Genomic DNA, 24311 nt, shown 5'->3' with positions numbered 1-24311 from the left:
AAATTCACTTGTCTTTTCTTAGTTAGTTCCTTATATTTTTGAGTTATTTACTTTGTTTTTGTGTTTTGTAGGATTTGTCAAGTAAAGAAAAGAAAAATAACACAAGTGGAATTTTAAGTAACAAATTCGTCAAAACTGCCTGTGCAGGTCAGCTGACTTTGGAAGCAAGTTTTGGACAGCTCAGAATGAATTAGAGAATGAGCCTTATACAGGTGGAAAGCTATGGATGTCTATTTTCAGGAGCATTTCGCGGATTGTTAATATCATTTTTGTAGAAGACGTTATGGCCATTTTAACACTGAAAGATTCCCAAGAGGCTGAACAGTTTGTAATTGAGGAAAGATGATCTCATCCCACACTTCCGGCTAGCAACTTAACTACTACAAAAGTTCGAGGCCGTGACGCTAGAACATGTGCTAAGAAAAGAAAATCAAATGGGTGATCCCACTTGTCAAAAATGGCATTATGAGAAAATGACGTTGCGGACATGCGAGTTTTCCAAAAATGGGTGATCCCACTTGTCACTGAAATACTACTAGATGATACAAATGTCATCTCAGTACTTCCAGTAGACACTTAAGAGTGGAGACAGCCACTGATCCGCTACTTGGAGCATGGAAAGCTTCCGGATGATCCTAGACACCGCTCTAAAATACATCGACGAGCACCTCGCTTCCTCTACTACAAAGAAACATTCTACCGATGCTTTTTTGAAGGAGTACTTCTAAGATGCCTGGGTGAGGAAGAAGCCAATTAAGCCATGGAAGAAGCACAATCAGGTGTATGCGGAGCGCATCAGTCTAGACCAAAGCTACACTTCCAGCTCAAAATAATGGGCTACTACTAGCCAAGCATGGTGAAGGATTGCCTGGAATATGCCAAGACGTGCCAAGCCTGCCAATTCCATGCCAACTTCATACATCAATCGTTTAAGCCATTACACCCTACAGTTGCTTCATAGCCATTTGATGCATAAGGATTGGACGTTGTGGGACCAATCTCACCAAAATCATCTAACAAAGAAGCCTACATCCTAGCCGCAACGAACTACTTCTCCAAGTTGGCTGAAGCCGTACCTCTAAGGGAAGTCAAGAACGAAATTGTCGTCCATTTCATCAAGCAGCATATCATCCACCGATATGGTGTGCCTCACTACATCATCACCGACATTGAAAAACAGTTCTCCAACTGACTCATGGACGAGCTCTATGAGAAATACAAGTTCAACCAGCACAAGTCTTCTATGTATCATGCTCTGGCTAACGGTCTTGCGAAAATATTCAATAAAACGATGTGCAACCTCTTGAAGAAAGTAATCAGCCAAACAAAGAAAGACTGACACCAAAGAATAAGCAAAGCACTTTAGGCATATAGGACGACACATAGAACTCTTACCCAAGCTACACCTTATTCTCTCGTATATGGCATGGAAGTTATTCTACCACTCGAAAATCAAATCTCTTCACTAAGGATGGTTATACAAGAAGGCTTGACCGAAGATGAAAATGCAAAGCTATGACTTCAAAAGTTGGAAGCACTCGACGAAATGAGGTTCGAAGCTCAACAACACTTAGAATGCTACCAGGCACGGCTATCCAAGGCATTTAATAAGAAGGTCCGCCCAAGGTCTTTCCAAATTGGAGAACTTGTCTTAGCATTACGAAGGCTTGTCATCATAACTCACAAGACAAAAAGCAAGTTCACATCAAAATGGGATAAACTTTACGTAATACAAGAGTTCTCCACCAATGGCGCCTACTTAATCATAACAGAAGACGGCTTAAAGATCAGCCCTTTCAATGGCAGATTCTTGAAGCGTTACTACCCCTAAACCAAACAAACAAAGCTCCTCGCCTGCACGAGCCTAAACTGCACATGGCAACAATGCTCCTTGTTTGCACGAGCTTAAAATGCGACACTCAATGCTCCTTGTTCACACAAGCTTAAAAGGCGACACCCAATGCTCCTCGCCTGCACGAGCCTAAACTGCACACGGCAATAATGCTCCTTGTTCACATGAGCTTAAAAGGCGACACCCAATGCTCCTTGCTTGCATGAACCTAAATTGCACACGACAATAATGCTCCTTGTTCGCCCAAGCTTAAAAGGTGACACTCAATGGTCCTTGTTCACATGAGCTTAAAAGACGACACTCAATGGTCCTGGCCCACAAGAGCATAAAATTTGTAATACAAAATCAAAATCAAAAATCAAAAATCAAAAATCAAAATCACCACCAAACTGTCAAAAGAAATCCATCATTCCTTTGAATTATGTCATGACTTGATCCATCCTCAATCGATGGTACGTAGGCAACTTGAAACTTAAAAACTTCAAGTACAGTCACATCATCAATAAAAAAACACAAACACTTTGAAGAATAAAGAGTAAATTCAAGAATGTGAATACTTTATTTCTTTAAAGGAAGAATTCAGCTACAAAGCCGTATTACAAAATGAGCAAAAAAAACAAAGACATCCTCTCCAATAGTAGACAAGATGCCATTCCAAGTCACAACTCGGCTATGGATGCGATCACCAAGAAGCTCAAACGAAGCCAGTGAATTGTCCCGAACATGGTACGAAGGGTTCAAGATAAGAATTCTCGATGTACGCACCTTCTTCTTCGTATTCGGATGACCAAAATCCCTCACCTCCTAAGATACCTTAGAAGACCATGACTTGATATGCATCAAATTATCATTCGCAGAAAGAACAAGCACTTTACGGCCGGTCAACGGCGCACAAAGCTTCAACGTTGTTCCCTTATCTTGCGAATCGTCTTCCTTCGCCAGAATGGTGATGGTATTGCTCTTAAAGCACTTGAAAAATACCATGGCTGCAACAAAACAAAGAAAAGACAACATAAGCAGAAGATTGGATGGCAAGAAAAAAAAAAAAAAAACACAGCAGCAAGCACAATGGGAATACATGGCAAGGGTTTGTTGTGCCAAAAACACACACCCAATTGTCCTACAAATAAGGGTCAATTGCTTCCTAAAGCTATAAGGGAAATACATACCCAATAGCAAAAGGAAAATCAAAAGAAGGAAGCAAATTCCAAGCAAAAAAGGGGAAGGTGATTTCGGCCACAACAAGGGAAATACATGCTGTTTTTGCACCAAAATCAACAAAGCGAAGAAAATGAAACAAAAAAAAAAAATAAGGAAAGGGATTCAAAATTTCAAAAACATCAAAGGAAAGTACCCTTCCTTGCCAAAATACAAAAGGGAATCCCTCCAAAGCAAGGACAAGCCTTCAAGTTTCCCCTTGGCCTAGAAAATGGAAAGGGAAAGGAAAATATGCACATCCTACTTACCCAAGGAAAAGCATTAAATCTTTCCAAAACCTTGAAAGAAATCACCAAAGCTTTCCAACACTTTGAAGGAAATCACCCCCATTACCAAAATTGGAGGTTCCTACCTAAGAAAGGAAAAACATTTTTTTTTTAAATCCCAAGTCTCAAAATACACCAAATGTATTTTGTCAAAATTATGGAAAATTAATACACATAATAAGTATGTGCCGATTTATCCATTTTCAAAATTTCTTTCAAGATCAAGCCTCTACGGCCCTTCAAAAAAAAAAAAACTCATTTCTTTCAAGATCAAGCCTCTACGACCATTGAAGAAAAATTTCATTTTCTTTCAAGATCAAGCCTCCATGGTCCTTGAAGAAAAATTTCACTTTCTTTCAAGATCAATCGTCTACGGCCCTTGAAGATAATTTTCATTTCATTCAAAATCAAGCTTCTGCGGGTCTTGATGAAATGTTCGGTCTAAGAAATATGCCTCAATGGCTCTTGACGAAATTCATCACTTCAATTCAAGACCAAGCCTCAACGGCCCTTGAAGAAATGTTTCATTCAAGAAACACACCTCTACGACCCTTGAAGAAGCAAACTAATTGAAGATCAAGTCTCGATGACCCTTAAGTTAGAACATTCACATTGCAGGACTTCAAAACATGTTTCCTACATGTGATAAGCACATGCCTACAACGCGCCTTGAAATGGGGGCATTTGTAGACATGTAAATTTCGTTGCATACAAATGATGCATCACAAAGCTTGACGTGGCATATGACTTATCACAAATGGACAAGTCATCAATAACATGTGGAACAAATCAACCAAAGAAAGTACAAAACCTTCCCCAAATTTCAGCAAAAGGGGGGGGGGGATCTTTCCTTAAAATCGGCAAGGGGTCCAAATTGCTCCCAAAATAGGCAACAATCCCTATAATTCGGCCAAGGTAAGGAAAAGTGGTTGAAATTAAGACACAAAACATGCCTAAATTCTCCCTTTGACGAATCAAGACACAAATCAAAGCCAAATCCATCCAAAGGCAAGCTTTGAGAAGTCTATAAATACAAGGTCCTAAGACACACATAAGGGTCGACAATTTCTACATTGAAGGGCCGAAATCCTCACAAAAGGAGAACCTCTGCCAAATCTTTGAAGACTAATACGCTACCAAAGCTCTATTTGAAGAATGCACAACCAAAGCCCAAGCTTTCGTTAGACCAAAGCTAAAGCATTCCCTTGAAGAATCAACAAGCACTCGTGCCGATTCCTTCAAGAGTTTGTTGCAAGCTCAAAACTTGTAACAACGTTCAATTCATGATCAAATCGCCAAGTCCCTTGACTCAACGAAATCCTACATCAACACTACCTTTGCCGCAACCCTAAACCTGAGGTGAAGACTATCCACGCATTGTTTCAAGCTCAAAACTTGAAGCAATCATTCAATTGTTCATCCAAGATCAAGTCATCGTGACCCTTGGATCAAAAACCTACACATGTACATCAAATTTGAAGACCCAATCAGAGGAAAATTGTATATAGAGATTGTAACCTACAAATTTAAATCAATACAAATCTACTTTGTACACGTGTTCTCATTTTATTCGATACAAAATTTTCATGTTTACAACAAGCACCACCACTCCCTCCCCTGCAAGTCATACAAGCCCAGAATGGGGAAAAACCCCTCGTTCTCTTTCTCTTCCTCGTTGCACAATACCTTCACTGTGCAAAAAGCTAACCGGAGGTAAGTTTGAAAACTTTCTTAAATCTTTGTAGATCGTGTTTAGGAGTAAGTTTTGGATGTTTTTGGGTAATTTTATGGTTGTTGGGCGCAGAAACCACACAAGAGAACACTCTTCAATTTTTCGGCGAAAAACCCCGCCGTTGTAGGCTTTTTCCGGCCAATCCCGACCACAACTTAAACTCATCTTGGTCTGACTCAAATCCCCACTCTCCTAGCTTCATTTTGGTTTTTGAATGACGAGTTTTGGTTAATTTTTGACCTTAAATCGAAGCCGGGGAAGTTTCTTAGCCAAAATTCCAAAATCCGGCCTTCCCTTTCTCCCGTGAGCCCAACTAAGTCGACCCAAGCTATAACCCCAAAAACCTAACCCAAAACTGGGCTAAACCTTTTAAGCCATGTAATCCATTAACCCAGGCCAAACCTCTGGCCCATTCACCCTAACCCAGATGTAACCCGATAACTCAGGCCTAAACCATCAACTGGCCCAACCTAGCAACCCAAGCTTATATTCGACCCGACCTGAACCCAGTCTTAATTCCCTAGGATGGCGCTTGGGTGCGTGTCATGGCTGGTGCGTGGAGCACATGCGCCTCTATCGGATGTACTGTGCTCCACCGGCGTGGACGGCGATGCTGGCAAATTTTTCGATGACTTTTCTAGCGACCCAACTTGGTTTATGGCCTCCCTGTCTGCGTCTTGTGGCGGTGCATAGGGGAACCAGAGGTCCCTCCTTATGTTTTTTTATTATGTTTTATATTATGTTTTACGGATTTCTATAATTATGGTTTATAGAGAATTTATGAGTTATTTAGAAAAGTATGATTTTATGATTTTACGTTTTATGCATTATTTATGAGTTATCGAATTTATGTTTTACGAAAGGTTATGAATTATTGGATTTTCGTATATGAAACTCTATGGATTTACGAATATGTTTTATTATAGATTTGATATGAGACTTTGAGATATGTTTTCGGTGCTTATCTAATGGGTTATCATATAGCACATCCACACAACATGGGTACGTAGACGTCTATGGCCATAGGACACAGTTAAGGATATTTATGCCATACCTAGCTTCACTGGTGAAACCAGTGTCGAACAGCTTCACTAGCCATAACTAGTGTCGGTGTGTGATGTTATATCTATATGTTTCTTCTCTAGCCTAACCCAGAGTCGTACAACTTCACCTTCGGGTGAAAGGGCCTACCATGTTTCTTCACTAACGTAACCTAATGTCGTACAGCTTCACCTTTGGGTGATGGACAGGTACTACCTTCGGGCTACTATGATACCCCTAGTTGAGTACAACATTGATGTGATATATGGAGGTTTTACGAATTTGCCTTCGGGCGACGATAGTACCATTGTTTTGATTTATGAGATTCTTGGGTTTTGCCTTCGGGGATTTTGATACCACTTTTAGAGATGGTTTTATTACTACAAATATTTTTGGCATGTAGAGTTTTAGAAAAACCTATATGTCGTATTATATGAGTTTTCAAAACAGGGGGTTAGTTTGTTCAGAAAGAAATCGGTTTTCATTATTATTAGTATTGATATAAATTATGGTCTACTCACCTTTTGTTTTTGCGACCCCTCAGGACATAGTGACGAGGAGTATGACTCAAGCATCGAGGCATTTCCCTACTAGTGATCTTACGTTCTTCCACTTGCGTATGGCTTCCTTTATGATTCATTGTAACTTGATGTGTTACTGTTCTAGTCTTTCCACTTAGTGGTAAGCTCAAGACATATTCGTACATCTTTTATTTCGGATTTGTGGCCGTTGAACATTATTTTTCGTTCATATTTAATGTGGATTATCATTATTGTTGGAAATGTGCCCTAAAACCAATCATATGATGATACTTTACGGACATTTCACAAAGTTAAACTAATGTAGTTTAAATGTAAAGGGCAAAGATTATTGTTTGAGCCGTCTCATATAAATGTTATATGCTTAAACGATAAGTCCAAGGAATATGTGATTGGAAGAATGCGATCTAAAGAAGTTAGATTCATGAGACCATTCTTTAGTTGACACATCCTAAATGTTCCTGATCATAGGATTGTCAATTGGGCATTGACAGTCCGTTAAGATCAGTACGTGCTATGTCTTCTCTCAGGGAGAGTGACTAGTCTCGAGTCATTGGTGTGTGTGACATCAAGACAAGTACGTAGGTGCTCAATAGAGAATGAGTTCACTGAACACGATCAACGAAGAGTTCTCATATTCATGTCACATGAGAACTCATGGTTGGGATAATGCAAATTAGTCTTTTGACCTAAGGCATCACAGTTGTCTTGTGGTTAGGTCCTTAATCTTTGATTATGTCAAAGTCACTCCATCAGGAGGGTGTCCACGGCATCGTTGGGGTTAAGCCACTTAGCCATGGAGGCAAGTGAATGCGCAACAAGGGATCTCTAACCTTCAAACTGTTTGAGGGAGAATACTCTATGATATGATTAAGAATCTTTGGCCAAAGTATGAATGAGATTTAGGAATGTGTTCCAAATCACATTCAAGGTAATCATATAAGCACAAGACTCACATTGGATAGTAGACATGAATAAACTATCAAACCAAACAATGTGGTCAAGAGTATTGTATTAGAGAAAGACCGTATTGCATTTGTAATCCTAAAACTGAATAGGTTCTCCACCTCTTCTGATTAGCTTGGGTAACCATGACATGCTGCCAGGCGTCAACCATGGTTTGTGGAAGCCCTAAAAGTGTATTATCACTAACAGGAGAATTGAAAGTAAGTTTCAATTCACAATCGATTAGAAAGAGTTTTAATCGCCCACTGCCTCGCTAAAAGGAACCTAATGGATCGTACACCGTGTAAGGTAGAGATTGAAGATTCAACGGAGATGAGTAAGAATAATTAAATGGTTTAATTATTTATGGCAAGGATTAATTAATATGATTATTAATCAAACGAATAAGTTCGTTAAAAGACCTCGGGATAGTTTTGGACCTTAAGGCCTAATGGGCTTCGAACGTCAAGTCCATTGACTTAAGTTGTGTGACAACTTAATGAATAATGATTCACAAAGGCCCAAATAGCCCAATAAATCCCATATGGCCGGCCATGTTAGAGAAGGAGTGGTTTTGGACTTATTTACAAGTTTGCCACTCAAATGAATTAAGGAATAAGTATGACTTTATAGCCAAAATTCATTAAGTGTTTCTTTTGGAGAAAAGATGAGAACACAAAAAAACCTCTCTTTGCTCTCAAAGAGGCCGGCCACCCTAGAGGAAAATAGCTAGCAATCTTACTTCCTCTAGGTCACTCATTTCTTCTAGAATATGCCTTGGTGTGGAGACTTAGAGGTTCTCAATTTTGGGAACTTGGAGAAACCTTTTCATCCATCCAAATCCATGGATCTAAGATGCAAGGAATGAAGGCCCTCTCTTTGGGTGATTAGTCTTTGCTTATGCAAAGAGGAATCTACAAAGGTATTGATTTCTCAACTCACTTTGTTTTGAGTTGAGTCTTGGTTCACCTATCTACTAGGCTTTGAAGTTCATGGGTTAAGTTTTGTTTTTGAGTGCATATAAACATGATTCCGCCTTTTAATTGTTAATTGCATGTTGTTGATGTTGCTCAAATGAACTTGTTTTTCACAAATCTTCCTTCAATTATTGCCTCTTAGTGTTTGTTTATTCCTTGTGATTATTGTTTGTTGCATGATTTTTGAATCAGTTGTTCCCTTTTGTCCTCGCATATTCATATTTTCATGGCTTTCGTCACTCTCGAGTGACAGCCAACACATGCCATCTAGGTGTCATTTGGATATCTAAGTTAGGGCGTGTCATGCAAACTATCGATTGAAGGCACATTATGAAAGCTTCTGCCAAGCCATTTTGGGTATGAACATGGGGTACATGTTGTTCAACTTCAATCCCAACTAACATGCAATAATCGTCAAAAGACTACCACGTAAACTCTTCAACATTATCCAGTCGAGTTGACTTAATCGAATAATAAGGTGGTAAGCCCTAAGCTTAATGATTTGAGCTAAGAGTTTTGCTAAAGCAGCATTGCGTGAGGACAGTAAGTAGACATGTGACCAACATGTTGATGCATCAACCAACACTATGAAGTATCTAAATGGTCAACATGTTAGTTAGATAGGTCCACAAATATCCCCTTAATTCCTCTGAAGAAACTTGGGAAGACTCTGATTAATCTTTGTAGATGAGGGCTGAGTATTCAATTTCCCCAAGTGGCATGCTTTGCAAGTCGGGCGAAGCGATAATGAAATTATAGCTTGATTGGCTTTAACCAAAAACATCCCAAAAAATTATATGGGTATGGTTATGAACCGAGGATGCCAAAATATGGCATTAGGTCGAAAAAATAACGTAGCCCAGCTTAGTTGAGTTGGCTGTAATACACGGGACACGGCTTTATAATGTGTGGCTGCAGGCCTGTTGGGCCATGGAAAGGATGCCTAGCAGCCCAATTATGGCTGCAGGTTAGTGGGCCGTGGTCTAGGACAAGCCCATCAGCGTAGAGGCTGATGCAGGCAGGCCGTGAAGCTGAGACAAGGCCCGTCAAGCATTAGGCTTACTGGAAATAGGCCAATATGCAAGCGACAAGCCCAGCAAGGCTGCAGGCCTTCTGGTTGTAAGCTCAAGCTTCAGGCCCTTGTGGAAACCCAACCCAAGCCGAAGGCCTGGTTGTCCATGCATGCGTAGCAAGCCCAAAGGGTTGCTGCCATCTGTCCAGTCACAGTACGACACATCTTGGTTGCAGGCCGGCGAATGCCGCAATGCGTCACAGTGCCAGCGGCGGCACCACGTGGAGCTACGGCTCAGCTGTAAAAAATCCCAGATTTTGTTCATCTTTTTTTCAAATTCTGGGGTTTGAAATTCTGGAGTTTGAAAAACCCTAATTGCTTCTAATTTCTTTCGATTCTTTGACTCACAAATTTCGCATGGAAAAATTATTTAATGCATAAATGTATACATATATATGTGTGTGTGTGTGTGTGTGTGGGTGTGTGTATGTATGTATTCATGTCCCCTCTAACTTATTGCATCTTTATTTATTTTTTCATCGATATATATATATATATATATATATATTCATAATAATGCCTTTTCCCATGATAACAATATTGGAGTGGATGTTATTGTTTTAAATAAAAAAAAGTTATGCCTTTTTCTCCTCTTGGACTAAAAAGGCTTCGACCGAAAAAAAAAGAACTAAAAAAGGGAAGCTTCTAAATAGAAATAAAATAAAATATGTGTTGTAATTGTTGTGTCTTTATTTATAGTAGTAGGGAAGGTAAATTCCTTAACCCAATAGGATTATAACTCTAATAGAATAATATCCAGTCTAAGAGATATGATAGAATCTACTAAGAATATCACAGATATGATAGGATTTACACGATCACATTCCTAAACAAATACGACTGCATAATCTGTTAGTTTTTTTTTTTTTTTTCTAAAATGTACTTGTTTTTAAACTAAGAGGGTGATCTTATATATATACATGAGCCTTCCATTTTCCAGGTTTATTTTTGGCTTTTCTTTTGGTTAGAAAGTGACTCTTCTAGTGTTATTCTGCTCTCCAATCAATTGATTTTGATTCTCCTTGACTTCTTTGTACACAATGGTCTACTTGTCTGGACCGCATTCAGAATATGACCTTCTACACCTCTCACATATATTGCGAAGGAAATGTTGTTGCGGATAAATTTGCTAACATGGGTTTGTCTTCTCCAACTTTGGTGTGGCATGACTCCCCTCTGCTAGCAGCTCATGCTGCTTTGTTTTCAGACTATGTTGGCTTGCTTGGCTTCCGCTTCTCAAACTAATGTGCATCTCACCATGCAGGTATGTCTCCATTTTTTTTTTTTTTGCTAACCTTGTGGTGTTGTTTGACTTGTTTTGCTAATTTTAGACCTTTTAGGTTTGGCTTTAGAGGGATTAGGGTTTCATGTCCCCATCCCCCCTCTTCTCCTTGTATCATTTTTGTTTTCGGTTTCTAGAGGGGTAAGGTCTATGTGCCCCCTTCTTATTCATGTTCTTTTTCTCCTTTTTTTGGTATTATGAGGGGTAAGATTTATGTTCCACTAACTAAATTTAACTTTTTCTTTCGTTATTAATAAAATACCCTTCGTACTGCCTAGGTTTTCTAAAAAAAATATACATACACATATGAGCCAGGATGGAAAAGTTCAAGGATGTTGGGCCAATTGTGGGCAAGTGCTACAAGGATACCAACACATAAGAGAAAGAAACAAGAGGAGTCAAGGCCATCTCCAATGGAGATGGCTAAAAGTTCAAAAGTAAAAAAAAAAAATGGCCTGATTTTTCCAACAACTTACCTCCAACTGGAGGAGTGAGTATAGTTCTATGAAGCCCACCAGGCCATTAGACCATCACCAACTGTGCCGACCAAAGGGTTATAGGCTAAAACATAGCCCGTTTTGACACAAAACCCATCTTCCAATGGAGGGCTAAGCCCAAAAATATTTGGGACCAGGCCAAAATATAGCCAAATGGCCAGAGGGCAACCAAACATAGCCAGCCAACTAGCCTTGAAGGTTGGGCCCAACTGTGCTACTAACGTCATGTAACCTTTTTTTTTTTTCCTAAGACGAAATTTAAAAAAATTAATTAATTAATTAATTTCTAATTTTTTAACTTTTTTCCTATAAATACCTAAGTCATTTCTATACCATTTCTCACATCCTTTTCACCATTTCATACTATCTTACCTCATTTTAATGTCTAAATTGTTAACATGCAAGTAAAATTAATTACATGAAACTTCAAAAAACATTTAGCGACAAGTGGCCCTCAAAATATGTCTAGAAACCATATTTTAGTATGGTAGTTTAATTCAATTAACCGAGAAAATTAAATAACAAACTTAAAATAATAAATTATTGATAGGGCTAAAAAATAACCCTCTTTGGTTGGAGATTGTATTTAGATATAGAATGGCACTGTTCATTAAAAAATAATTTCTTGTGGGGCTATAGTCTGGACGGGGCTAAACGTAGCCCTTTTGGTTGGAGATTGCCTTATTTGGCCAAAGAGGCATCAAGCTGGGCAAATGTAGTCCCTCTTTTAGCCCATTTTTTGGGGCCCAGCTTCTCAGTTGCAATAATTGATTCAAATTCAATGAGTAGATTTGAAACCATCTAACGTTGTTTAATTAATTAACCAACAAATTTAAAGTATAAACTTAAAACTACTAAATTATTGAGGGGCTATGTTTAGCCTCGGTTGGAGATGGTACATCAGTATGGCCTAACACAATTCCTATAAAAATAATGTTTTGGAAGCTAAAATTCTAAATGAGGCTATGTTTAGCCCTTTTAGTTGGAAATGGCCTAAAGGACCTATTACTTCTTATTACGGCCATGAAAAGTTTTTCATTTGTGACTTGTCCCCAATGGGTTTTGTTTGTTGGTTGAATTGTACTTGAGGAAGGAATAAGTTATCGGTTGGCCATATCATTGAATCAATCCACGGCCAATCTCATCCAAGTTTCTAATTACATCCTCAACCATTTTGGCTCTAAGAATCTCAAGATTTTCGAAACTCATAGTCCATATTCAACTCGCAAACTCATCCAACCCAAACTGAAACTAGTTGGGTTGCGTGAGTCAGGTACGGTTTCGTCGAATCATGGCCCAACCAGGATGGATCGACTTACAGGTTAAGAACCAGGATGGGTTGGCTTACAGGTTAAGTGTTGATCCGACCCACCCTGACCTACGAAATTGTATAAAAGTTACATTCCAAAAATCTCATTATACTCTCTGCACAAGTGTATTTTTCTTTCTAATTATAGAAAGTTTGGAGTGCCAAATGAGATTTTTGAAGTGCTAATAACAATTCCCAAATTAAACTACCAATTTCATCCCTCCCAAAATGATAGGATTAGAAAGAAAAACTTTTTCTTTATTTCTGATGTAAGTACCCACTCAATATATAAATAGGTACAAATGACCAAACACTTTTTCACTTCCTACACACTTCTGTTTAATTTTGTTAATATTTTTTTAGTATGATTCATCCAATGACCAAAAATAAACAAAGTTGTGTAGAAGGATAAAGATGGTGTGTGAGTCAATGATTAAATTTGAATTTAATATTTGGAAACAATACATTTATACCAGCTAGAATGCTTCTTGTTGAGCAAATATTGTCACGAGAACAAATAATTTACTCAAACACAATTTCATCCTCGTTCATTTTTACTAAGAGGGTTTTATTATTTTGAGTTCGACCCATCATAGGCTACGCGCCTATTAATTACAACCCTTCTTTTGGGAAAGGACTACCCTTTGATTCTAGCATGAAAAATATGAAATTTGGGGATTGGTGTGTTTGTTTGATTTTGTGACTGCACCTAGGTCGAGCCTTGGATTGCCTACGTACCCTTTCGAGGGATCCAGTCACTCGTAGTTCTTTTGATTTGGTTTGGATTTTTAGTGAGTGAATGACCCACTAAAAGGATTTGATGTTTTGGTTTATTTGGGTGAACTTGGTTGAATGAACCAAGGATTCAGTTTGAATTTGTGGTGAATTGGGTTAAATAGACCAGGGATTCGATTTGGATTTGTGGTGACCTAGGGATTCGATTTTGTGTTTAGGCTTTGCGGTTGCATCTAGAATGTGGTATCAGACTGCCTACGTATCCTTGACGGAATCAAATCAACATAGTTCGGAAAGATTTTATGGGAATTTGTTGCCTTGTGCAATTTCAGCTCGTGTGGGCAAGGACTTTGAGCCATTGGAGCACAACGCAGCTTCATGCCATTTGAAGTTTAACGAGGCTTTGTGCTATTTGAGATTTGACATGGCTTCGTGCCATTTAAGGCATCTTTGTGCCATTCGTAATTTGAATCGGCTTTATGTTATTTGAAGTTTGATGTGGCTTCGTGCCTTTTGAGCAGCTTTGTGCCATTTGAGAAAACTTGATGGTTGGATGACCATTGAAGAGCTTTCGTGGTTTTGTAGCACTTCATTGTCAAATGAAATTAATGGGAATATTTGTAATGTGAATTGTTATTGGCACTCCAAAAATCTCATTCTACACTCCAAACTTTCTATATTTGGAAAGAAAACTGCACTTGTGAGGAGTGTAGAATGAGATTTTTAGAGTGCCAATAACACTTCCCTTTGTAATAAACCCACTAATATTTAGTTTTGGCATTTGACTTTGGCTTGGTGCTGCATCTTTTGTATTTGCATTTCTGGCTTCATGAATAATTTTAACTTCACGGAGGCTATATTCATAAAGCCCACGTAAGAGGTATTTTATTTTTCCTCTTCCTTTGCAGCTTCTTTCGTCTGACAAATTTGCAGAGAATCATGCTTGGAATAGAGAAAAAGAAAATTTTGAAATAGGTCCAATTTTATAAGTCATCTTTTGAAATAGATTTAATTTTTAATGATTTTTTATTTTTAAAATAGATCCAATTTTTAATTGCTGACAAATTGGAGATAAGCTCGGGACAAATGAGTTCCTCTGATTCCTTCATGGGAGCGGGAACTTCACAGAGAGCTTTTGAGCTTCTGCAATCTGTTTCAAAGTGCAACTTTGGAGCCACTTCTGCTGCAGCTTGTATTTGCTTCAATGCGATGAATGCCATTTCAATTCCCTGCTTTTTGACCGACACTGTGGCAGAGACGATTTTGGACCAGGGGACTTTTTCTTTCCTCAAGTTCTCGGCTTTCTTGCCTTCGGATGTCTTCCACATTTTCCGAAGGCTTTGGATTATTCTCGCCACTGTCGGTGGGATGGGAATGGCTCGCAGCGATTGGTGTTGCATTTTTTGCCTGCTCTCATTGTGACGAGAGCGGTGCTGCGATGGCATAGGAAGGGCAGTGCAGATTAGCAGCGGTTGCGGGTGCAGGTCGCGGATCTCCAGAGGCCTACGACTTTATACTCTGTTTTGAAATCGCAAAGATGGAGAAGACGGAGGCGTGGCAGATTTCCGAAGGCCAATGGCTTTATTCTCTGGTTGGGAATCGCTGTGACGGTGGTGCTGCGAAGAGAGAACGAAGAGGAGCTGCTGCAAGTGCAAGTAAGGACAGTGGAGACGGGCTTCTTTTGTCTTCCTTCGCTGCTGATTTTCTTCTTGCTCTGCGGCTTTGATTACCGGAGAACGGTTAAAGGGGCAGTGGACATTTTGGCCTTGAACTTTGTCGGAGAGTTTGACAGCGATGATGCTTGGTTGCAGAGTACCTTGTTTGACCGCCTGAGTTGGTATTTCCAACGTGGAGTGGGATCAATTGGAAGCAGTGAGCGTTGGTCTACTGCACTACAAGGAACAAAGAAAATTTTGCACCTTCCGTTTCGAGGTTCAATTTGTTTCCTTGCTTGAAGTGCTTCGTCTTCGTGACTATGAGAAACAGTTTGTTTCTTCTCACTTTTACTCTGCAAACCTTCTTGAATCAGAGCAGCCCCTTGTGTTCTCTCCTCCGTTACTCTCCCTGCTCTCTTAACAGCTCTTTGCCGTCTCCCCCTTGCTGTGTTTTCTGCGCCTTCTCCTCCTCCTTTCTTTTCTTGACAGAGACAAGTCTTTTATAGACTTTCTCTTGACAGTTTGGATGCAAGAAAGCGGGTGTGGTAGTGGAATTGGAACCACCTCCAATCTGTTGCAGTTCTCAGAGATGGGAAGAGCCAACTCCCATTTCAGTTTCGTTTTCAACGGGGATGAATGGTGCATATTCCTTCCTTTTAATCTCCACCCTTAATCTTTATTGCCACTATCATCTCCTCTCTCCTTGAATGGAGGGACCATTTTCATTTTTTTTCTCGTTTTGGTACGTATACATTTTTTATCCTCAACACTTCTCAAGAATGAATTTTTGTAACTATCTTTGTTCGAGGTTATTATGTTTGTATCTTCCAAATTATTATTGAATGGACCGTTAAGGTTTTAACAAGAATGATAAACCTGTTGGCAACGCACTATGCAAGAACGGTCGCATAAGCTCTATCGCCACCACCTGCGCGCTTTACTAAGTCCAGCACATGTTTATCTCTACTAATCACAATTATCTAATATAAACACGTATTTAAATGGTAGACTAACACACATCTTTTTTAATTCCAAAATTCTTTCAACCAAATTAAAAGATGGAGAACAAAAAAGGTGCACCAACGCATGTCATATATCTTCTTGGTTTTACTTTGATCAGGTTTTACTTATCAAAGGCAGTTGCACAAGAGGAACAAAATAGCCTCCAAACTTACATTGCTTTTCTGGAAAAGCTAGCCTCCTCGAAATTTTCTGAAGAATCAGATTTTGATAGTTGGTATCAGTCATTTTTGCCTGAAACAACGACAAGCTTAAACCAGCAGACGATCGTTCATGCCTACCGCAATGTGGTCACTAGATTTGTAGCTAAACTGACACCAGAGGAAGTGAAAGCAATGGAAAACAAAGAAGGGTTTTTGTAGGCTCATCTCGAGAAAACGGTTCCTTTGCTAACTACTCATAGTCCTGACTTCTTGGGGTTACACCAAGGATGTGGACTATGGAAACAAACAAATTACGGTGAAGGTGTGATAATAGGACTCTTGGGTACAGGCATTGGACCCGATCATCCTTCATTCAGTGACGAAGGAGTACCCCCTCCTCCAGCTAAATGGAAGGGCAAGTGCGACTTCAATAGAACAGTTTGCAACAACAAGCTCATTGGTGCACAAAATTTCGTAGGTGCAGAAGAAGGGAATATTACAGGAAATCCATTTGATCTCGTTGGCCATGGCACCCACACTTCTAGCACCGCTGCTGGAAATTTTGTGGAAGGCGACAACATATTTGGAGAAGCCAATGGTATGGCTGTTGGCATGGCACCTTATGCTCACTTGGCAATGTACAAAGTTTGTTATGGGCTTGGTTGTAGGTAAGGCATCATTTTAGCTGGTTTTGATGCCGCTATTGAAGATGGCCTGGATGTGCTTTCCCTTTCACTTAGAGGCCCCTCACTTCCTTTCTACGATGACGTGATTGCAATCGGTGCATTTGCATCAATTAAAAAAGGAATATTTTTCAGTTGTGCGGTTGGAAATCACTATAAATCTTTATTAAATAAGGCCCCATGGATTTTCACAGTTGGAGCAAGTACCACTGACAGAATACTTAAATCGAAAGATGAGAAGCTCAACACCTATGGCAGTATAATCGGAGATGCACTTGCTCCCAAGGTCGCTCACTTTTCTTCACGAGGACCAAGCAGATCAAGCCCTAGAATTTTGAAACTTGACATCATTGTACCTGGCGTTGACATCCTAGCAGCATGGCCTGAATGAGTGGATAATGCCACACTTCCTAATCCTAAGGCAACATTTAACATAATTTCAGGTACCTCAATGGCAACTCCTCACCTAAGCGGTATTGCAGCCTTCATCAAGAAATCACACCCTGACTAGTCTCCAGCTGCTATTAAATCTACCATCATGACAACCGCTAATGTACTAAACCTCGCAGGCAAGCCCATCATGACCAAGGGTTTTTCCCCATGAACGTCTTTGCAATTGGTGTTGGCCATTTATGTTAGCATACATACTGTTATCTTGTATATAAGCTTCAAATCAACAATCAATGGAGCTGGAGATTAAAGATTTTAAGAGAGAGAGAGAGAGAGAGAGAGAAAGATTTTAGAGAGAGTGCGAGAGCTTGAAGAAGAAGCAAATGAGCTGATTACTTTTCATTCACACGCATACTGTGCACATGCAACTGTTGGGAATGGAATATTCCTCATTACATCACTTAAATCTAACCCTTCATTCATCTACCCTATAAGGTAATGACACTTGGCATAAACGATTACTTACTCTAAGATGACATCATAGCTGCACACTTGGACTGTGATCCAATCTGACATTCAAACTAAGTTCTACTCTAACTTTTTATAACATTTCAGCATATACATTTATAAACCAACACTCTCTTCTAAGTGTTATGCTGAAATCACTCCTAGTGCTTTCCTCAGAAATTCAAATCAATCCCATGCTAAAGCTTTGGTGAAGATATCTGCAACCTGTTCTTCAGTCTTGCAGTATAGCAGATCAATCTCACTATTTTGAAGTGCATCTCGGATGAAATGAAATCTTCGATTAATATGTCTGGTTTTGTGATGATGAACTGCATTATTTGATATGGCAATAGCTGAAGTGTTGTCACATAACAACTAAGTTGGTTCTACTTGTTCTTCTCCAAAGTCAGAAAGCACAAATCTCAGCCAAATGGCTTGTGCAGTGGCTTCTACTGCACTAATGTATTCTGCCTCTGCAGTTGTAAGAGAAAAACTGCTTTGGTTGATTGAGGCCCAAGAAAACACACCTGAACCAAAGTTAAATGCATAGCCAGATGTACTCCTTATGTCATCTTCACTTCCACTCCAATCACTGTCACAATAACCAATCAACACTGCACCTTTTCCTTTCTCATAGGCAATGCCATAGTTCACAGTGCCTCGTATATATCGCAAGACTCTTTTAGCTCTTCCCATATGCTTCTTGGTAGGATTATGCATAAACCTAGCCAATAAGCTTGCTGCAAACATGATATATGGCCTAGTTGCTGTTAAATATAGCAAACTCCCCACCATTTGTCTATACAAAGTCTCATATGCCAGTTCATTTCCATCTACCTTTGAAAGTTTGTCATTCACAGCCAAAGGTGTTGCAGCAAGTTTGCAATCTCTGAGTCCAAACTTCTCAAGCAAAGTCTTTGCATATTTCTTCTGATGTAAAAAAATGTAAGTATCTGTCTGTAGTACTCCAAGACCAAGAAAGTGATGAAGTAATCCTAGGTCAGTCATCTCATATTGTCTCATCATTTCACTTTTAAACTCATCCATCATTTCCTTTGATCTTCCTGTGTAGATAATATCATCTACATATAGTGACACAATGAGAATGCCACTATGAGATGTCTTGGTATACAATGCAGCTTAACTTAAACTTCTGTGGAATCCAGCCTTTGTAAAATAGGAATTTATCTTTTCATACCAAGCTCTTAGAGCTTGCTTCAGGCCATATAAAGCTTTCTTAAGCATGTACACTTTATCTTCCTTGCCTTGTATGACAAAACTAGATGGTTGGTCTACATACACCTCTTCATTCAACACTCCATTTAGAAATGCTAACTTTACATCCAACTGAAATAACTTCCAACCTTTCTGTGTAGTAAGGGCCACCAAAGTTCTTACAGTGTCAAGTCTTACCACTGGAGCAAATGTCTCATTAAAGTCAATTCCAGGCTTCTGGGAATAACCCTTTGCAACTAACCTTGCTTTGTTTTTCTGCACAGAGCCATCCAGATTAAATTTTGTTTTGTAGACCCATTTGACTCCAATGATTGGTTTATCAAATAATCTATCAACAAGCTTCCAAGTGTTGTTCTTCTCAATCATGGTAATTTCATCTTCCATAGCTTTCTGCCATGATTCATCCTTGGTAGCTTCTTCAAAATTTTATGGTTCTATAATGCACAGATTTCACTTCTCATACACTTCTGCAATACTTTTGTACTTGAGAGGAGTGTGATCAATATCCTGTGGACTTGTCATTCTTTCTTGATCATAGATTTCAGTGCTTGAGCTTGGCACTACATTGTCTTCACTTACTTCACATTGTGTTTCAGAACCACAAGAACTTCCCTAATACCTTTGTTCTCCTTCTGACACTTCAGTAATCTGAATACTCACACTTCTTTCCTTCTATGCATTCTAATCCCAACATGCATCTTCATTAAATACATCTCTGGAAACAATCACTTTCCTAGATTCAATGTTATATACTCGATATCCTTTCTCATAACTACCTTACCCCAAGAAAATACACCTCTTGCTTGCCAAATCCAATTTTTGTCTTTGTTGAGTTGGCACATGAGCATAACACAAAGAACCAAACACCTTTAGTTGCTTAATTCCTGGTTTTCTCCCACTATAAGCTTCAAAATGTGTTTTCTTATTTAAAGCTTTGGTTGGACATCTATTTAGGATATACACAGAGGTATTGACAGCCCAGCCCAAAATTCAAGTGGAATCTTCTTCTCTAACAAGAGACATTTAGCCATTTCCACAATGGTTCTGCTCTTTCTCTCTGCCAGACCATTTTGCTGTGGTGTGTATGGAGTGGTGAGTTGTCTTTCCATGCCTACATCTTCACAGAATCTGTTAAACTCCATTGAAGTGTATTCTCCTCCTCGATCACTCTTAAGCTTCTTCAGCTTATAACCACTTTGTAATTCCATAGTGGCTTTGAATCTTTTAAACACACTGAGGACTTCAGACTTATGTCTCAAGAAATAAGTCCAACACATCCTTGTGCAATCATCTATGAAGGTGAGAAAATATCCATTCCCAACTTTTGTAGTTGTCTACATTGGACCACATATGGCACTGTGTATAAGCTCTAGAGGAGTTGATGCCCTAGTAATAGCTTCCCTTGGACTGGTAAATGAAGTATTATGTATAAGCTCTAGAGGAGTTGATAACCTCCTTGATGTATCTCTTGCCTATTTTAGTTTCAACTACAAGGCTTCATTTACCAGTCACTTCAACAAGTTGTCTAGTACCTATTTCAACCTTTGCAGTCACATTCTTATCAATATCAACAAGTAGATCCTCCCTTCCAATCATATGATTATTACACCCACTATTTACATACCATACATCATCACATCCTTTTACTCTAGTATAAGTTTGGTTACTAGCATAAAAGATAGTGGGTGTAGATTCTACCTGAGTGGCGTAATTTAGCTGTTGCACTGGTTTCTTGCTGTTGCACTTCCTTGTGTGACCAAACTTGTCACAGTTATAACACTTTGGCTTGCCCTTGAATCGACACTCACCAAAATGCAGCTTGTCACAATGCTTACAAAGATTTCTAGCACCATCTGTGGGTCTGTTATCCCACTTCTTACCTTTTGCCTTCCAATTCTTATGGTACTTAGCATTTTGATTTCCAGTGAATTTAACTGGTTTGGGTTTCACATTAAAACTAGCAAATGCTATCTCAATTTTGTTTTCAGAATGCCTATCTAGCCTTAACTCAAAACTCTTCAAAGACGCTACCACTTCTTGAACCTCAATCACATCCAGATCCTTCAAATGCTCAATAACAAGAACAAATAGAGTCATAAGCTGATGGTAAACTAATTAATAACTTTTGAACAACTCTCTCTCAAGATACTTCCTCTCCATAGCTCCGCATTTGATTTATTAGATCAAACAATTTTGTAAGATAAACAGAAAGTGATTCATCATCTCTCATTCTTGTATATTCAAACTCCCTACAAAGACATTGCAATTTAACACTTCTAACCTGTTTATCAACATGATATTCTTGCTTCAGAATTTCCCATGCACCTTTTGAGGTTTCTTCATGAGAAATTATGGGGAATATCTCGTCTGAAACAGCTCCCTGAATCAGACCCAAAGCTTTAGCATCCTTCATCAGTTTCTCTGCAAGAGTCATCTTCTCAATGCTGCTCGATCCCTCTTTTTCTTTCTTCTTTCCATCAGATTTAACATCATCCTTCAAATCTGAGCTTTTGAACCCTTTCTCAATCAGTTCCCACAGCCCGTGAGACTTGAAAATGGTATTCATCTTAATACTCCATAACTCATAGTTATCACCGTTGAAAATCGGTGCTCTCACCTCACTACTACCAGATCCTGCCATATTAGACTCAGATCACAATCAACTCAAACTCAATTTCGAGTTTCTTGGTAGCTCCTTCACAGATCCAAACGCTCAGTATTAGCTGATCGAACCTGGCTCTGAGGCCGTGTTAGCATACAGACTGTTATCTTGTATATAAGCTTCAAATCAACAATCAATGGAGCTGGAGATTAAAGATTTTAAGAGAGAGAGAGAGAGATAGAGAGAGAGAGAGAGAGAGAGTGCGAGAGCTTGAAGAAGAAGCAAATTAGCTGATTACTTTTCATTCACACGCACATTGTGCACATGTAACTGTTGGGAATGGAATATTCCTCATTACATCACTTAAATCTAACCCTTCATTCATCTACCCTATAAGGTAATGACACTTGGCATAAACTATTACTTACTCAAAGATGACATCTTAGCTACACACTTGGACTGTGATCCAAGGGCTGACATTTAAACTGAGTTCTACTTTAATTTTTTATAACATTTCAGCATATACACTTACAAACCAACAATGTCAACCCTGCAAAGGCAAATGACCCAGGGCTCATCTTCGACATAAAATCAGAGGATTACTTTCCTTACTTATGCGGTTTGAATTACAATGAAACAACGATTAAGATCATCACCCAACAAACTGTTAAATGCTCGGAAGTTGGAGTAATACCATAAGCATAACTCAATTACCCTTCATTTTCTATTAAAGCAGGTCCCAATCAGACTCAGTCCCAGTATTATAAAAGGACTGTGAAGAACGTCGACCCGGCTACTTCAACTTACAACGTGGATCTTTTCGTACCACACCAAATGGGGATGAGTGTGAATCTGCAGGTTCTTACATTCACAACGGTTAACCAGGAGATTACATATTGTGTCAACTTTATTGCACCAGACGGTGCTAGGAAAAATGGTGTACCTTATGGTCAGGGATACTTGAAATGGTTTTCTGATAAGCATAATGTTACTACCCCTATAGCAGTTATCTTTGACACTCCGGAAGATTAAAATGTGGTCTTGTAGAAGCCCATATGTTAAGGCTCACTATTTCATTCAGGCAATGACCTATGTCGTAGACTCATAAGTAATCTACCTACGATTTTCTACAAAGAATAATGATGCATGATATGAACATGTACGGAATTAACTTTCTTCTACAATTTATCTAGGTCCAACTTGACCACCAGAATCCTTCAATTCTTTGCATTGCAACTTGAAACTACATTGATCCCCATCTGACGTATAGAAACTCACAGAAGCTTTTAGAAACCCACTCTTAATTTATATAAACAAGCCATGATTCATCCAAGTTTTTGTTTTGACCAAATTAAAAGACGGAGAAGAAAAAGGGTGCAACGTTGCATGTCATATATTTATGAAAAGGTTTTATTTTGATCATGCTTTTTTCATCACTAGTATTTTCTGAGATGATGCCACTTGGCATCATCACAATGTGGCAGTTGTAATATTGAATAGTTATTGATTGAAACTAATTAGAAGGTCTTAGTAGCTAAGTTGTTATCTGCTACTATAAATAGTAAGTCTTTTACATAAAAGAAGTTAATGTAAAAGTTGTATTGCTTAATACAAAGGTACAGTTACTTGTACATTGAGTAAAGAAGCATAGAGGATCCTAACAGTTCCACAAACTTACATTGTTTTTTTCGAAAAGCCAGTCTTTTCGAAATTTTCTGTAGAATAAGATTTAGACAATTGGTACCAGTCAGTTTTGCCTTAAACTACTACAAACGCAAGCCAGAAGAGGATAGCTCATGCAATAACGCAGTGTGGTCACTTGATTTGCAGCAAAACTGACACTGGAGGAAGTGAAAGCAATGCAAAACAAAGAAGGGTTTTTGACGCTTCATCCCGAGATAACGTTACCTTCGGATTCGATTATAGAGGCATTTGGTCACACACACATACATAAGGTGTGAACGAAATGAATAGGACAAAATATAAATGTTGGGGAGCCAGGCGCCTCACTCGTGTACGAGTGCTCACGTGCTTCACACGGGTGTACTTAACAAACTTAACCAACTTGGCCAGATGGCACATCTCCATCGTTTAAATGTTTTAATCCTAGTCATTAATTACATTCAGCTTATAAGCTTCAAACTTAAACTAAGAACACTTCAATTCATTTTGAACTGCACTGTGAATTCAATTCACCTCCTTTGATCTTCATCAGCAACATCCTTATGCTACAACACTTCCTTCTAAGGTTGTTGCTTATTTGACTCCAAGCATTCTGATAGCAATTTTTACCACCTGCAAAAGTAGGAATAAAAACACTTAAAATACTTGCAAGAAAACAAGGTAGTTGTAGTATTGTTGACCCTAAAAACTACCAAGCCTACATGGCATGCAGGTCGAGTAATTAATAAGCTAACTGCATCCTTCGATTGTGTGCGGGGCGTGCCAACTCTTCGGCCGAGCTCGACTAAGGAGTAAAATGTGTTGATGTTGCGTTGTGCGCGCTGCTGACTTCTTGATCTTGCAACTGTGGCCGAGGAAGGAACACGTCTCGGCCTTCAGGTTTTAGAGCCTAAAGATAAGGCTACTAGTCTTGCAAAGTTTAATATC

General features: G+C 39.0%; 1 pseudogene; it reads left to right on the top strand.

Annotated features, from left to right (window-relative positions):
• Window positions 1–16178: 16178 nt before the first annotated feature.
• On the top strand, window positions 16179–22733 carry LOC137721849 (subtilisin-like protease 3; annotated as a pseudogene).
• Window positions 22734–24311: the final 1578 nt, after the last annotated feature.

The sequence above is a fragment of the Pyrus communis genome, chromosome 17, assembly GCF_963583255.1.
Source record: "Pyrus communis chromosome 17, drPyrComm1.1, whole genome shotgun sequence".
In the NCBI taxonomy this organism is placed as follows: domain Eukaryota; kingdom Viridiplantae; phylum Streptophyta; class Magnoliopsida; order Rosales; family Rosaceae; genus Pyrus; species Pyrus communis.
Note: the sequence above shows the minus strand (reverse complement) of the source record. Positions and strands in the feature narration are given on the sequence as shown.